Source organism: Schistocerca cancellata, chromosome 4 (assembly GCF_023864275.1).
Source record: "Schistocerca cancellata isolate TAMUIC-IGC-003103 chromosome 4, iqSchCanc2.1, whole genome shotgun sequence".
NCBI classification, from domain to species: Eukaryota; Metazoa; Arthropoda; class Insecta; order Orthoptera; family Acrididae; genus Schistocerca; species Schistocerca cancellata.
In genome coordinates, this window is record NC_064629.1 from 241,560,295 (window position 1) to 241,578,901 (window position 18,607).

Here is an 18,607-nt window from a genome sequence, read left to right on the forward strand (position 1 = left end):
CTGAGCAGTATGGGACTTAACTTCTAAGGTCATCAGTCCCCTAGAACGTAGAACTACTTAAACCTAACTAACCTAAGGACATCACACACATCCATGCCCGAGGCAGGATTCGAACCTGCGACCGTAGCGGTCACGCGGTTCCAGACTGTAGCGCCTTTAACCGCTTGGCCACCCCGGCCGGCCAAGACGTACAGATTCACTCCTGTTTACTGTGATATTACAACAGCTGTTCGATATGATGACCACCAAGTTCGGTGCACCTAATGTATTTGCGCAATCAGTTTGCATAAACTCTGTCCAACATGTGTGATGTATGGTTAATCACTTTTGCTGCAGCCATGATTCGTGCAACCAGATCTTTCTCCGACTGGAAATCTCGTAAACGAGACTCTTCATGTGGCCCTACAAGAAAATTGTAAAGGGTTAAATCTGGGATACTGGCGGCCAAACATGTGGTGCACCTCGATCGATCCACCTGTCCCCGTAGATCACGTTCACATGGTTTTAGACGCGAACTGCAAAATATACTACCGCATCGTTATGCTGGAATCAAAATTGGTACCGAATATCCAATGGCACATCTTTCAAAAACTCCGCCAGCACTTGTTGCAGAAATATCAAGTACTTGGCACCCGTCACGGGGAAGGAAAAACGTATGGCCCAATCATACGACCATCACAGGTACCTGACCAGACATTGATGCCGAAGGTGTGCTGAAACCTTCGTGTACACGTGGCTATGGGGTTCTCTTGATCCCGAATATGGCTAATTCTAACGTGCAGTACATCTTCCCTGTGGTACAAAACCCGCCGGGAGCATCGTGTGTACATTCTGATGGTAATATGTGTGGAGTTGCTGTTCTACATCTACATCTACATACATACTCCGCAATCCACCATACGGTGCGTGGCGGAGGGTACCACAGACTGGCCGGTTCTCCGGACCTCGACCCTTTCAGCGTTAAAACAATTTCGATATGTTAGCTACACTTGGAACGCAGCATTATACGTCCTAACATGCATCAAACATAAACCGTCCAGCGACGGCATTTTCTACTGCAAACTTTTCAAAACAAGTGCTGCGTCTTACTTTACCTCGAAATATCAATATAGGTATGGGCAATAACGAAATGAAAGCCATTTTTTATCAATCTGTTATGTCAGACTATTAGATGCGTAAAAAATTTTTTTTATCAAATAGTCTCCTAACAATCGAATGAGAAAGAGTGTATAGTGCAGAACACGCACAAATCTGAAAACCGTGCTTTTTAATTTTCTATGTGAAAAGTAAGAGTTTCACTGAGTAACGAACTACATGGACAAATGTGGCTTTGCTTTTTTACATAGAACAATTTTTAGAGGCATAGCAGATGACTCGATATTTGGCACTCCGCATTTCGTTCCGCAGCTAGCCGCATACCTACCAGGACTCTGCGTCTCGCCGCAGTCCATCGTCCACTACGGGAACACTGCGCTCGTGTGGTCCCAGCCTACAGATCTTGCCTTTGTCGTATGCATCTAAACGTGTAGTAAAGAATTATGACACTCGTCTGAAATAGCTCCTTGCTCCTCGCCGGAGACAGCTACTGGCACTCCTTAGTGTAACGTGCTGCGGGCCGTGATATCAAACCCATTGTTTGCATTGCGCTGTTCACACTGGCGGCCGGGCGGACACGAATCCCGCAACTCAGATAGTCCTCACTAAGTCCCCTACACGAATTCTGCAACTTCCCTTTACGTAGAAGGGATTCCGGCCTAATAGGTGCCACTGGCAGCTTGTATCTGCTGGCAGTGAAGCGCGTAGTAGTGGTGAACCTAGTTCCAAGGAACTTTTTCTACACAGTTTTTTTAAACGTATAAAAAAGTGATACTGATTATGGAGAACAGAGTAAAGGTAACTTACAGTGAAAGGGCGAGACACATCTGATCCTTAAAAATTACATTATGTTGTTAGATAACTGTATTGTTTATTAGAGTCTTAAATGCTTTGCTCTCCCTTCTCATTAAAATAAACACAAATTTCAGTCACATAACAACAGTAAATACAAGCTTCATATGTACTCTTTCCCCTCGAGAAAACCTCGATACAGAACTCTCAAAGAAAATAGAATAAAAATCCGCCTCAGATGTGTTGACGATTTATTGGCTGGAACGACCGCCATCCTATAAATCAACAACACATCCGTAATGGACTTTCCATTCTATTTGTAAGGGAAGTCAGAACAATATCCCTGATTAAAAAAAAACGAAAAGTAAAAAACCTAAATATACGTCCCTCTAATAAACTTTAGAGTTTTGCGCTCCCTGAATTGGAAGTGTGTGGACAACAATGCTTGTTTTAGAACATAATCATTGAATTTTTATTGAAATCATTTTTGTTTTAATAGGTGGCGGAAAATTCAGATACTAGGACTTGGACCACTTACAAAGATACTGGGTGTGGAAAAGGGAAGTGGTTTTACTCTTGCTTTCCATTAACTTACTTGAAACATGAAAACGTAGGATATGCGTTTTGAGATCTAATGAGCATCATGCCAGAAGATCCATTACTTGCACAGTTCGCTGACTACCTGTGTGGCCGAGCGGGTCCAGGCGCCCCAATCCGGAACCGCGCGACCGCCACGGCCGCAGCCCCGAACCCCGCCCCGGGCACGGATGCGCGCGACGTCCCCAGGCTAGCCAGGCCTAAGCAGCTCCAAGTCCGGGCGACCGATGACCCCAGATGCCAAGTCCCACAGTGCCCAGAGCCATTTGAACCATTTGAGCTACCTGTTGGAAAATTTTATTCACGAGGAAAATGCATCCTTCCCACCTTATATTTGGGTACACGAGACCTCTGCGCTTTGGAGAATGACAAACGCACGCTAGAACTTTCGTTCTCGTTCTAATTCTTTCTCGAACTCACTCACCCTAACATTTACGTTTTTGCGAATCCCATGAAAAGAGTACAGACAAACCCTTACATTCGACTAAATAGCGTCGGGTGCGGTTCCTTTGTAACATTTCTGGCTTTAAAGTCATCACACTCAGCTACAAGAAGTTCTCCTAAGAGCAGTTGAGAAGGCAGCAGTTGACAGATGGTTTATTCGGTGAGTGTATCGTGAGAAAGACCACCTAAATTATGGCCCGTCTCCCCGATTGGCAACTGTTCATGCAGAACACGCCAGAGAGACGAGTGAGAGAGATGCAAGTCATGTGCAATAGCTCGAGTACTCGTCGATGGCTTCTCTTCGACTTGATGAAGCACTTCCTTCTCCAATACGACAGTGCGCCACCTTTTTGGAGCACCACAGTTTGCTCTATCACTTATGGATTTCCGACTTTCCCGCAGCCGTTGCTCTACTCTGGCAAACGTGGGATGAGATGGAGTCACACGATTTGGAAAGTACTCGTGATACAGACGTTGAGCTACTATTCCATTACGGTGGGCTTCACGGTAAATTGTGTTCGAGTATAATGACTTTTTTGGAGACTAGAAATCTACTCTGTAGGAATCAGCATGGGTTTCGAAAAAGACGGTCATGTGAAACCCAGCTCGCGCTATTCGTCCAAGAGACTCAGAGGGCCATAGACACGGGTTCACAGGTAGATGCCGTGTTTCTTGACTTCCGCAAGGCGTTCGATACAGTTCCCCACAGTCGTTTATTGAACAAAGTAAGAGCATATGGACTATCAGACCAATTGTGTGATTGGATTGAGGAGTTCCTAGATAACAGGACGCAGCATGTTATTCTCAATGGAGAGAAGTCTTCCGAAGTAAGAGTAATTTCAGGTGTGCCGCAGGGGAGTGTCATAGGACCGTTGCTATTCACAATATACATAAATGACCTGGTGGATGACATCGGAAGTTCACTGAGGCTTTTTGCAGATGATGCTGTGGTGTATCGAGAGGTTGTAACAATGGAAAATTGTACTGAAATGCAGGAGGATCTGCAGCGAATTGACGCATGGTGCAGGGAATGGCAACTGAATCTCAATGTAGACAAGTGTAATGTGCTGCGAATACACAGAAAGATAGATCCTTTATCATTTAGCTACAAAATAGCAGGTCAGCAACTGGAAGCAGTTAATACCATAAATTATCTGGGAGTACGCATTAGGAGTGATTTAAAATGGAATGATCATATAATGTTGATTGTCGGTAAAGCAGATGCCAGACTGAGATTCATTGGAAGAATCCTAAGGAGATGCAATCCGAAAACAAAGGAAGTAGGTTACATACGCTTGTTCGCCCACTGCTTGAATACTGCTCAGCAGTGTGGGATCCGTACCAGATAGGGTTGATACAAGACATAGAGAAGATCCAACGGAGAGCAGCGCGCTTCGTTACAGGATCATTTAGTAATCGCGAAAGCGTTACGGAGATGATAGATAAACTCCAGTGGAAGACTCTGCAGGAGAGACGCTCAGTAGCTCGGTACGGGCTTTTGTCAAAGTTTCGAGAACGTACCTTCACCGAAGAGTCAAGCAGTATATTGCTCCCTCCTACGTATATCTCGCGAAGAGACCATGAGGATAAAATCAGAGAGATTAGAGCCCACACAGAGGCATACCGACAATCCTTCTTTCCACGAACAATACGAGACTGGAATAGAAGGGAGAACCGATAGAGGTACTGAAGGTACCCTCCGCCACACACCGTCAGGTGGCTTGCGGAGTATGGATGTAGATGTAGATGTAGAAATTAACAACATATCGGAGTACTCTGCTAACTTGTACTCAGGCATCCTGTTACTGCAGTACTAGTCACTGTAAAGTCAACTGGCGCATCACTAGGAAGCATGATATCTACCCAGACAGAAATAGAGGACATCACATCACACCGCGTCATCGCACCATTCATGAGTGTTGGTAGCCTACCATAACAGGCAAACTGCGAAAGAAACACCTAGCGCGCAACTGAATAGCTCTTCTTTTCCTTGTGACATCGAAACGAACCGTTTCCGGAGATAGGTTCCTGTGAAAAACTTGATCTACTAAGTCCCCTCTACAAACCCTAGAAGTGTCTAATATGAATTGTGAAGAACCCTTTATAAGCAGAAAGACGTGCCAGCTGCGGCAGTCAGTGGTTTTTACTCCTGACGACGACGGCGGAGACTGCTGTCAAAAGCTCGAGTATTTTACTTGAATTAACGCGGCTTGAAATCCGAGAATATTTTATTAAAAAATCGATAATACTGGTACGAAATACCCTCCGCCATACTCTGCTTGCAGAGTATAATTTTAAACGTAGGCGTTTTACGATGGAACGGTGAATTAAAACAAAGTCGCACTTTTCAGTAGAACTTTTAACAGTTGAAATCCTGGCACTGTAAAGAAACATAGAGAGTCTCACACAGTTATTACACAATTTTAGATACAAAGATACTGATTACGTTCGCCAGTTCTTAGCACATGCAAAAAGAAGGAAAATAGATTTAGATCTAATATGGTAATGTATCCCCAGAGACAGAGAAAACACAGCTACCTTAGAAAACACATGCACTCCAAGCATCTTCTGGGAAGCCATTATATGAAGGTTAGTCATAAGATTTTATTCCTCCCCTGCAAAATACAAAATTTCGTTATTAAGTTCGCAGGTACACTCGACAACAAAAAAAAAAAAAAAAAAAAAAAAAAAAAAAAAAAAAAAAAAAAAAAAAAAAAAAAGTGGGCCCGCATCTCGTGGTCGTGCGGTAGCGTTCTCGCTTCCCACGCCCGGGTTCTCAGGTTCGATTCCCGGCGGGGTCAGGGATTTTCTCTGCCTCGTGATGGCTGGGTGTTGTGTGCTGTCCTTAGGTTAGTTAGCTTTAAGTAGTTCTAAGTTCTAGGGGACTGATGACCATAGATGTTAAGTCCCATAGTGCTCAGAGCCATTTGAACCATTTTGAAAAAAAGTGGGTCACGCCTGAATTCTAAGGTGTAGGCTGCACCTGAATGTATGCAACCAACATAGCACATCTGTGTTGCACATCGTCGCAACCCTCCACAGTACAGTCGTTGTAAGATACACAATGGGTACCGCTAGAGACTACTAGTGAACACCGGTATTTATGTCAGTCCGTCCAGATGTAAAGTAACAAAAAAAAATGTTCACATGTGTGTGAAATCTTATGGTACTTAACTGCTAAAGTCATCAGTCCCTAAGCTTACACACTACTTAACCTAAATTATCCTAAGGACAAACACACACACCTATGCTCGAGGGAGGACTCGAATCTCTGCCGGGACCAGCCGCACAGTCCATGACTGCAGCGCCTCAGACCGCTCGGCTAATCCCGCACGGCGTAAAGTAACACCACAATAGTACAGAAGAAATCAGACAATCCTCAACGTTTGTAAACTAAACTTAATTACAATAAGTGACATTTCAAACGTTATGGGACAACTAATTTTGTCACATAAATCGTTCAGTAATACTTAGGCACAATTAAATATTTGAGAAAGTATATGGATTTATAAAGTTGTAGCCGGCCGCTGGTGGCAGAGCGGTTCTAGGCGCTTCAGTCTGGAACCGCGCGACCGCTACGGTTGCGCGTACGAATCCTGCCTCGGGCATGGATGTGTGTGATGTCCTTAGGTTAGTTAGGTTAAAGTAGTTCTAAGTTCTAGGGGACTGATGACCCGAGATGTTAAGTCCCATAGTGCTCAGAGCCATTTGAACCATTTTGAACCATTTTTATAAAGTTGTATGGCAATTGAAAACAAGTTCTTTGCTGTCTAAAAGGTTTACCCAACACATGCTGAACATTGTTCAACGTTCAACAGGTAGTGGTTTCGCATCAACTTTATGTAATACTAAGCAGTTAAAAGAAAACGTGATTAACAGCGGCAAGCACTCTACGGAAATCTCAACATTAACAGCGAATCACAAGTAATATCATTCTTCACATTACTCATCAACAGTTACTTGTACACAAAGTTGTACTTTAAATGACATGAACAACGTCTTCGTTGTGGATGCGGATGCAAACCCAGAACGTGAAGCCATTGTTAACCAAGCAGAGCTTTGTGCCTTATCGAGACTCGATTACTAGGCAGAAAGAGACGTCAAAAATTGACGTTTGCACCAGTATCAGTTTTCAATTCTCAACTTGAACGTAAATGACGATAATGTTTGTACGAAAGCCGCAACCCTAACATGACAATTACCTTCTTGGTAATTAACCTCGAAAGACGTTGTATATTGTCTCATTGTCAAGGAACGAAGGATGCACATGTTTAAAATTGATATGCCATCATGTAATGCTGGTGACAAGGATGCGAACTCAGCACCTAATCGGATTGTTGAATAAGTACGTAAAATCAGAATGCAGATATCACAGTTTGGCACCAGTAGTGAGGTTGAAACATTAAATGACGACTGAAGTTGTATGGCCTGACCGGGATTCGAACCTGGCGCCTACCGCCGTCGTTGTCTAACCAGGAACAGACAAGAATTGTCCAATGTTTGTCCACCATTATCTAGATGTGCGCACGTTTAACTAGAAATAAGGCGACAAAAATGGTTCAAATGGCTCTGAGCACTATGGGACTTAACATCTATGGTCATCAGTCCCATAGAACTTAGAACCACTTAAACCTAACTAACCTAAGGACATCACACAGCACCCGGTCATCACGAGGCAGAGAAAATCCCTGACCCCTCCGGGAATCGAACCCGGGAACCCGGGCGTGGGAAGCGAGAACGCTACCGCACGACCACGTTCTGCGGACAAATAAGGCGATGAAAACGTCTATGCTGACTGTGAATCGAACGTCCCACACATGGTCATGAAGACACGTTAATAATCAAATTCTTATTCAGTAGTAGCTAGGAGTAGAATGTTTAGTTGCAAACCTTAAGGCCTTTCTCATCCCTTGTAACGTGTTGCCTAATATCAGCGAAATCGTGGTGTTAATTTACAAGTGGATTGACTGCCGTAAAGAGCAATGTTCTGTAGTAGTCGTGTATCATGGAGATGTTAATGAAGTGCCCCAGCGGAAAGTGATTTCCGTCGTGCAGCACGTATTGTTTCAGAGACACTGCGTACATGTTATAAGTGCACAAAACGTGTATTATATACTACGTATATACTATTATTTGGAGAAGCTGCCGCGAAACCTGTTTACTTTTACATTCCGCTTAGTTGTCGTGGTTGAATACACGTTTTCTTAAGGCTACATTTAATGCAGAGCGCTTACAAGAAAGAATAGTTTCCTTCGTCATACTATTCCTAGCTAGGTGAACATTTTGTGGTAGCTATATTTAAAATGACTGTATTTTTGAACGTATTCTTCGTCAAATATTTGAATGAATCGTCAAATGTAGGAGTGCCTGCACATGTTATAGCACAATAGCTGTAGCTGCGTTAGTTTATACATCAGACTTGGGTAGGTTGGGTGTAACTTTTGATCCTTCAAGGGGTGATCGTGGCCTTGCGGCCCGGGTCTGTACTAGCCGCGGCTCGCGAGCTACGGACCAGCCAGGCTGGCCGAGGCGAGACGGAAGTGAGCGAGCTGGCGGTGGCGTTGGTGGGCCAACAGCCCGGGACGAGCCAGCACGGCTGCGCCGCATACCTCTCTGCCTCTGCCGCTCCGTTTGACGTAAATATGTTTACCTCCTCTCCTGGCATCAGTATAAGAGCGGCAAGCAGAAATACACATCAGGATGTCTGCCGTAATGGCTCACTGGGAGAGGTCTATTCTCATTGAAGAAGGAGGATGTTCCATCAGAGAAGCTGGCAGACGGTATGGCGTACCACATACCACTGCAACGAGATGGTGGAGGATCTGCCTTGAAAGAGGCACCACCAACAGGGCTCAGGGCTCAGGAAGGAAGAGAGTGAGCTCACAGTAGGAAGACAGGGACCTAGTGTCTAGGAGCAGAGACAATCCCTTTCTGAACGCGAAGCAGTTGCGGCGGGAGACCAACTTCCCCGGCTCCAGTGACACGATTCGCCGAAGGCTGAGGGACGCTGGACTGCATGCACGACGATCCGCAGTGAAACAAGAGCTCAGCGAAGGCAACGTTTTATACCGGCTAGCATTTGCGGAGCTCCATCTGAGGGCGTCGTGCGACAAAGTCATTTTCACTGATGAGTAGGTGTTTTCTATCAGTAACGACGGTCTATGAATTGTTTACAGGCCGCAAGGGACTCGCCATCGACGCGAATATGTAGCCACGACGAGAAGAATTGGCCGGCTATCTGTTACCTGCTGGGGTTGGATTTCTGCGAAAGGGGTAGAAATTCTTCACAGGATAGCAGGAACTCTGGACAGCGTGCAGTATGCCCACATATTGGAAATTGTGATGCTTCCGTCAGTGCGAATGCTGTACGCAGAAGGGGACGTCACACTGCAAGAGGACCATTCTCCCATTCACAAGTCTGCATTTGTTCAGCAGCGGCTCTCCACGATTGGCGTCTACGTCATGGACTGGCCGCCACTGGCGGCTGATATGAACCCCATGGAAAACATGTGGGTTGAGGTCGCCAGAACATTAACAGAGAACTGGCCACGAAACCAACCAAATTCTGCGGACACTCTTTCGGACTGCGTCCTGGAAGCCTGGGAGGAAGTTGCTTCTTCAGGCTGTAACGTCCGACGGCTTATACATTCGATGCCAAGACGCGTGATTGAAGTACAAAATAATGAAGGATTCTGGATAAAATATTAGAGTCCTTAATATGTTTTGTTATGTCTTCTTTTTCGTCATTTTTCCTCATTGGGAGCTAGTGGGAGATCGCGTTTCAACAGAAAAGATACATTATGGGTTAGTTTTCCTTTGAGTTGCCTTTTTATTTCTAGTGGGTTTCTTTTGACTATACAGTTTGTTAAATATTCTATTTTCATTTTATTTATACCCTATCTAGATACTTACAAACTAATCAGCGTAGATGGACTCTGTCACAGTAGTTTTTGTTATTTCAAATACATCCCTCTCTTCCCCTCCATCCATGAATACACCCTCCGTCCTCCACACAATACGCAAACGATTTCATATTATGTTTACTCGTTGTTAATATATCCTGTATTTTCTCTTACTCTCTCTCTCTCTCTCTCTCTCTCTCTCTCTCTCTCTCTCTCTCTCTCTCTCTCTCTCTGACACTATCGCCGCAAGTGCCCTTCCATTCCATTCCCCCAAAGCGTTATAAACAAATCTAGTGGTTTCCACTGACGCTACATTCTCTTTTAATTGCTGCTGTCTTTACTTTCTATCATTCCTCTCAACACTTATGAAATCGCATTCTTTGATCTCCCCTTCCCTATAACTCATTCTTCGTTCTGAAAACAGTCCTTCCTTATCTCTCGGTTCTAAGATAAAACGAACAGTGGCACACATCTAAGTAAGCAATACTTTGCAAGCATTTCACGCTTATATTTTGCACTTCTGCACTTCCATCCATTCCCATATCCCGCCCTCCTTCCTGTTACCTGTCCCTTGACATCTGCATCTACATCTAAATGAATACTCGGCAATTCATAATTATGTGCTTGGCAGAGGGTTCTGTGGTCTGGTGGATTAATCTTGGTCCGCAGTTCGTGGTCGTGCGGTAGCGTTCTCGCTTCCCACGCCCGGGTTCTCAGGTTCGATTCCCGGCGGGGTGAGGGATTTTCTCTGCCTCGTGATGACTGGGTGTTGTGTGATGTCCTTAGGTTAGTTAGGTTTAAGTAGTTCTAAGTTCTAGGGGACTGATGACCATGGATGTTGAGCCCCATAGTGCTCAGAGCCATTTGAACCATTTTTGAATTTTGATTAATGTTGTATTGATGTGTAAAACGTGTAGGTTCACACCTCACGTCACGTGTAGATTTTTAACACACGCAAGTAACTCTTCTTCATCCCTGGTAACGCCAAGTGCAGAACGCCAGCAAGCTCTGTAGTTCAATATCCGCAGTAAAGATAACATCCCTTCGCTGCCAACTGGGGCAGAGCGGCATTCGTTTGAGCTGTGACAGATGGAGAAACCCCGGAAGGCAGAGACTCTGTCACCAGCAAGCCGTCGTAAACTAGAAAACGTATTTCAATTAATGAACCAATGGCCATGTAAGTTCACAAGCCTCTTACTTTATTTGCAACTGAGACGTTGAAAATTGTGGTGCTGGACTGGGATTCGATTTCGATTTCATTGTGTTCCCCAAGATTCTTCTACGCCTCCTAGAACGGCACCTATCTGTTTTGAATCCTGATCAGCACAAAATATTCATTATTTTTAATTTCAAGCCCTATCATGTGCACTCCGAACTACTAGTAAAAAATAGTTGCATTTTCAACGTCTCTTCGTGCGTTGTCAGCTGTAACGTGTTCGTTTCAACTCATAGCCACATGATGAGCTTTTTATCACAACATTACAAGATCAAACGTTTCCTCACATCTTTTCAAGTTCAAACATTCCTCTCCATCCTACTGGCGAAAACGGATTTGGGCTTGACGTTGTGTTCGTTGTGATCACCAACGACGATATGTTGTGGATTCAACTTCTAGTCAGTAGTGTATTTTCCATCACATCATTGAAAGTACAAACATGCCACTCGTAGCTATTATTGGAAAAGAATTTGATAGTTTAACTGTCTTCATGACCAAGTGTGCGGGGTTTGAATGCCATTCACCATGGAACTTTTCGTCGTCGCCTGATGTCTAGCTAAACATTCGCACATCTCGCTACTGGTGAACCAACAATAGCTATTTATAGTCTGTTCCTGGCTAGACAACGACGGCTCTAGATGCTGGGTTCGAATCCCACACAGGCAAAAACTATTCTATGGTCATTTAAGGTTCCAACATCTCCCTATTGGTGAAAACATTTGATATTTAACGTCTGATTTTAGGTACTTCGTCAACAATCCGATTAGGTGCTGGGTTCGCATCCCTGTCACCAGCTTTACATGATGGCATTTCAATTTTAAACATGAGCATACCTTTTTCCTTGTGAATGACACCATATTAAACATCGTTGGGGGTAGTTCCCACGAAGGTAACTGTTATGACAGGATTCCCAGTTCAGTACAAACATTTTCGTTATTTGTTTTCGGAATCTGAATTGATAACTGATACTGGTGCAAACGTCTATACTTCACGTCTCTGCATACCTAGTGATCGGGTCTCAATAAGGCACAAACAAAGCTTAGCTTAGTTAGCAATGGCTATAGGTGCTGGGTTTGAATCCAGGTCCAGAACGATGACGTTGGTCATGTCATTTAAAGTTCAAATTTGTGTACACGTAGCTGCTGATGTGTTATGAGAACAATGATATTACTGGTGATTCGCTGTTAATGCTGAGATTTCCGTAGAGTGCTTGTTGCCGTTAGTCGCGTTTTTTTTTTACTGGTACGTCCAATATCCAGTTTCCAGAGCCACTCGCCGTTGAGCGACGTTCAACACGTGGATGGAAAACCTTTTCGAGAGCGAAAAACTTTTTTCCAATTGTCGTACAGCTTTGTAACTCCATATATTGTCTCAAGTATTTAATTTTGAGTAAGGATTACTGTAAGATATATGTAAAATAATCTGTTTTCTCAGAACTTTTGGAATGTCACTTGTTGTATTTAAGGTTAGTTTATGAGTGTTATGGGGTATCTCATCGCTAAGAACGTATTTTCTAATATGTTTTGTATGACGATATTAGTTGACGCTTAGTCTGACTGTCATAAAGACCTTTGATCTCTAGGATTCTCTTTTGGCACCCATTGTGTGTAGTCAAACGACTGTACCCCACGGGGTTTTGGTGTTTAGAGGACCTGCAACACAGCTACGTTATGTTGGTTGTATTCGGCAGTGACCCACTTTTTTTGCTATCAAGTGTACATATCTACAATCTTGGTATACACTGATATGCCTGCTCTACAGTACCTTAAGTTCTTATGACATAGTGGTAAGGTGCCCTAGACACTTACAGTGAAGTCAAAGTTTGAATGTCAAAGAAGGATGTGGCATCGATCTCTCAATACAGAAACGGGAATCGTCTTAGATGGGACAGTCCTGGTGCTCTAAACCATACATATCACAATCGAGGCGAAAGTGGGAAAAATGACGATTATTTATGGATTAGTTTCCAACACTTTCCTTTCCTACTGCTCACATCTATTCGAAAAACCCACCAAACCAAATCAGCAGCGGAATTGTTAATACTATGTCAGCCAGTCCAGACGACTTCTTCAGCCAAATAATAATCATGGACGAGTGTTGCGTATTCACTATCACCTGTGGTAAAGGAGAAATGCAAGCAGTGGATACGTGTAGATCGATCACCGCCGACAAAGGCGAAGACCTTACTGTCATCGGACAAAGCGAGTGTTTTTTTCAGACTGTTATGCTGTTGTGGTAACAGAGATGCCCGTAAGGGAAAAACCAGAAATAAACTACAGAAATCTGCTGACAGGGTTATAGGGAGGGGAGGGGATACTAAAACGAAGCGTAGCAAGATGGTGGTGTTTATGCTCCACAACCCCCCACTTTATTCTGCACAGGACACAGCCACAAATGGTTCAAATGGCTCTGAGCACTATGGGACTGCTGAGGTCATCAGTCCCCTAGAACTTAGAACTACTTAAACCTAACTAACCTAAGGACATCACACACGTCCATGCCCGAGTCAGGATTCGAACCTGCGACCGTAGCGGTCGCGCAGTTCCAGACTGTGGCGCCTAGAACCGCTCGGCCACTCCGGCCGGCGGACACAGCCACACACACTGCTTCTTTGATATTGTACTTACATGTTATCCACTGGCATTTTTCTATTCCAATAAAACACTCTTGTCTTGGTCGCTATACTTTTTTTTATTATTGCTCCTGTTACGCGTTTCGCTGTAACAGCGTCCTCAGATCAGATTTGTGGTACAGAGAACTAACATTAAAAGGATGGAACAAACTTGTATATAAGCAATGCTTAAAATAATTGTGGTGGCGCATATGCTGATCGTATACTTTATGGATACGTAAGTATCTATTCGGAGTTTAAAACATCCCGGCCAACATTAAAAACGAAATTCGTTCTCGCCATGCTGCGCATTACAAAGTGAACGTGACCGAGCACAAGGTGGTTGTAGTAAACGGCTTATGGCAACTGCAGGGTGAACATTAATAAAGCTGACAAACTGCAGGGTCACATCCCTGACTGGAAGTAGAGGAAAAAACGTCCTATGAACATCTGTCCGGAAATGTATCGTTGCCACAACAGAGGGTGCTGACGAATTACAGTACCCTAGTACAAGGTCCAGGCAAATGCCCGCCAACATGGTGTAATGCAAAGTACGAGTATTTGCATCCTGCGCGACAACAGCTTCTATCCCTTTCACATCCAACGAGTGCAAGGATTATCAGCAGCGGTTTTCCCTCTACGGGAAGGATTACGTCGACGGTTTTTGCACCAGACTGTTACAATTATGAGATTTCTGTCACCAGTCTTCTTTAGCGACGAAGCAACCTTTACCAGAAATGGCAAAATCGATCTGCACAATCTTCATCTGTGGGCTATAGACAATCCTCAGGGAATGTTTGAGGCGTCGTATCAGTATCGGCGTAGCTTCTAAATATGAGCAGTGATTCATCTACATCTACATTTATACTCCGGAAGCCACCCAACGGTGTATGGCGGAGGGCACTTTACGTGACACTGTCATTACCTCCCTTTCCTGTTCCAGTCGCGAATGGGTCGCGGGAAGAACGACTGCCGGAAAGCCTCCGCACGCGCTCGAATCTCCCTAATTTTACATTCGTGATCTCCTCGCGAGGTATAAGTACGGGCAAGCAATATATTTGATACCTCATCCAGAAACGCACCCTCTCGAAACCTGGATAGCAAGCTACACCGCGATGCAGAGTGCCTCTCTTGCAAAGTCTGCCACTTGAGTTTTCTAAACATCTCCGTAACGCTATCACGCTTACCAAATAACCCTGTGACAGAACGCGCCGCTCTGCTTTGGGAGCAGTACCAGGTCGAGTTGACCGAAGAGATAGACAAGATCCTCACTGATAAGCAATACTCAAGTATAGGTCGAACGAGTGTTTTGTAAGCCACCTCCTTTGTTGATGAACTACATTTTGTAAGAATTCTCGCAATGAATGTCAGCTTGGCACCCGCCTTACCAACAATTAATTTTATATGATCATTCCACTTTAAATCGTTCCGCACGCATACTCCGAGATATTTTACAGAAGTAACTGCTACCAGTGTTTGTTCTGCTATCATATAATCATACAATAAAGGATCCTTCTTTCTATGTATTCGCAATACATTACATTTGCCTATGTTAAGGGTCAGTTGCCACTCCCTGCACCAAGTGTCTATCCTCTGCAGATCTTCGTGCATTTCGCTGCAATTTCTCTGTATACTACAGCATCATCCGCGAAAAGCCGAATGCAACTTCCGACACTATCTACTAGGTCATTTATATATATTGCGAAAAACAATGGTCCCATAACACTCCCCTGCGGCACACCAGAGGTTATTTAACTTCTGTAGATGTCTCTCCATTGAGAACAACATGCTGTGTTCTGTTTGCTAAAAATTCTTCAATCCAGCCACACAGCTGTTCTGATATTCCGTAGGCTCTTACTTTGTTTATCAAGCGACAGTGCGGAACTGTATCGAATGCCTTCCGGAAGTCAAGGAAAATCGCATCTACCTGTCAGCTTGTATCTAATATTTTCTGGGTCTCATGAACAAATAGAGCGAGTTGGGTCTCACACGATCGCTGTTTCCGGAATCCATGTTGATTCCTACAGAGTAGATTCTGGGTTTCCATAAATGACATGATACGCGAGCAAAAAACATGTTCTAAAATTCTACAACAAATCGATGTCAGAGATATAGGCCTATAGTTTTGCGCATCTGCTCGACGACCCTTCTTGAAAACTGGAACTACCTGTGCTCTTTTCCAGTCATTTGGAACCTTCCGTTCCTCTAGAGACTTGCGGTAGACGGCTGTTACAAGGGGGGCAAGTTCTTTCGCGTACTCTGTGTAGAATCGAATTGGTATCCCGTCAGGTCCAATGGAGTTTCCTCTGTTGAGTGATTTCAGTTGCTTTAGTTCGTGCGAGGATTTAGAGAAGGAACTGCAGTGCGGTCTTCCTCTGTGAAACAGCTTTGGAAGAAGGTGTTTAGTATTTCACCTTTGTTTCAATGCCATTATCATCCCAGAGTGTCTGGATATGTTGTTTAGATCCACTTACTGATTTAAAGTAAGACCAGAACTTCCTGCCGTCCTTTGCAGTGCGAGCAGTAGACTACAAAGGGAGTGGTGTTCCAACGTGGCGATATTTTTCCTTGTTAGGCCGTGGTCCCCTTACTAAAGTTCAGAAAGTTCAGAAAGGATATGAATACATTTAACAGGATTGTGTGCTGCATAGAGTAGAGGAACAGTTCGGATACGATAAGTGGTTGTAAGAGCCTGACAACGTATCCTGCCATATAGCAACATTTCTCAACATTGGTTTGTGGACAATAATACTCCTGGAATGGACTGAAGTGCCCATACTCCCGACCTTAACCTAATGGAACACATCTGGGATGAGTTACAACGTCGACTTTGCTCTGGGCACCAGCGTCCAACATGACTACCTTCTCTGGTTTCGGTTTTTGAGGAAGATTGGGCTGCCATTCCTCCGCAGACATTCCGGCACCTAATCGAACGTGGCCTCAGCAGAACTTAGGCCTCACAGACGTGACAGGTGGAAATACCACAAATTAATGTCCACTAAACAGATAGTGTTGAGGATCAGTGAACAAAGTTCAAAACCATCGTTCAAAGTGCGTTAGATGAGTATGTGCCAAGCAAGATCGTAAGAGATGGAAAAGAGCCACCGTGGTACAACAACCGCGTTAGAAAACTGCTGCGGAAGCAAAGGGAACTTCACAGCAAACATAAACATAGCCAACGCCTTGCAGACAAACACAAATTACGCGAAGCGAAATGTAATGTGAGGAGAGCCATGCGAGAGGCGTTCAATGAATTCGAAAGTAAAGTTCTATGTACTGACTTGGCAGAAAATCCTAAGAAATTTTGGTCTTATGTCAAAGCGGTAGGTGGATCAGAAAAAAATGTCCAGACACTCTGTGACCAAAATGGTACTGAAACAGAGGATGACAGACTAAAGACCGAAATACTAAATGGCTTTTTCCAAAGCTGTTTCACAGAGGAAGACTGCACTGTAGTTCCTTCTCTAGATTGTCGCACAGATGACAAAATGGTAGATATCAAAATAGACGAGAGAGGGATAGAGAAACAATTAAAATCGCTCAAAAGAGGAAAGGCCGCTGTACCTGATGGGATACCAGTTCGATTTTACACAGAGTGCGCGAAGGAACTTGTCCCCCTTCTTGCAGCGGTGTACCGTAGGTCTCAAGAAGAGCGTAGCGTTCCAAAGGATTGGAAAAGGGCACAGGTCATCCCCGTTTTCAAGAAGGGACGTCGAACAGATGTGCAGAACTATAGATCTATATCTCTAACGCCGATCAGTTGTAGAATTTTGGAACACGTATTATCTTCGAGTATAATGACTTTTCTGGAAACTAGAAATCTACTCTGTAGGAATCAGCATGGGTTTCGAAAAAGACGATCGTGTGAAACCCAGCTCGCGCTATTCGTCCACGAGACTCAGAGGGCCATTGACACGGGTTCCCAGGTAGATGCCGTGTTTCTTGACTTCCGCAAGGCGTTCGATACAGTTCCCAACAGTCGTTTAATGAACAAAGTAAGAGCATATGGACTATCAGACCAATTGTGTGATTGGATTGAAGAGTTCCTAGATAACAGAACGCAACATGTCTTTCTCAATGGAAAGAAGTCTCCCGAAGTAAGAGTGATTTCAAGTGTGCCGCAGGGGAGTGTCGTAGGACCGTTGCTATTCACAATATACATAAATGACCTTGTGGATGACATCGAAAGTTCACTGAGGCTTTTTACGAATGATGCTGCGGTATATCGAGAGGTTTTAAGAACGGAAAATTGTACTGAACTGCAGGAGGATCTGCAGCGAATTGACGCATGGTGCAGGGAATGGCAATTGAATCTCAATGTAGACAAGTGTAATGTGCTGCGAATACATAGAAAGAAAGATCCCGTATCATTTAGGTACAATGTAGCAGGTCAGCAACTGGAAGCAGTTAATTCCATAAATTATCTGGGAGTACGCATTAGGAGTGATTTAAAATGGAATGATCATATAATGTTGATCGTCGGTAAAGCAGATGCCAGACTGAGATTCATTGGAAGAATCCTAAGGAAATGCAATCCGAAAACAAAGGAAGTAGGTTACAGTACGCTTGTTCGCCCACTGCTTGAATACTGCTCAGCAGTGTGGTATCCGTACCAGATAGGGTTGACAGAAGAGATAGAGAAGATCCAACGGAGAGCAGCGCGCTTCGTTACAGGATCATTTGATAATCGCGAAAGCGTTACGGAGATGATAGATAAACTCCAGTGGAAGACTCTGCAGGAGAGACGCTCAGTAGCTCGGTACGGGCTTTTGTTGAAGATTCGAGAACATATCTTCACCGAGGAGTAAAGCAGTATATTGCTCCCTCCTACGTATATCTCGTGAAGAGACCATGAGGATAAAATCAGAGAGATCAGAGCCCACATAGAGGGATACCGGCAATCCTTCTTTCCACGAACAATACGAGACTGGAATAGAAGGGAGAACCGAT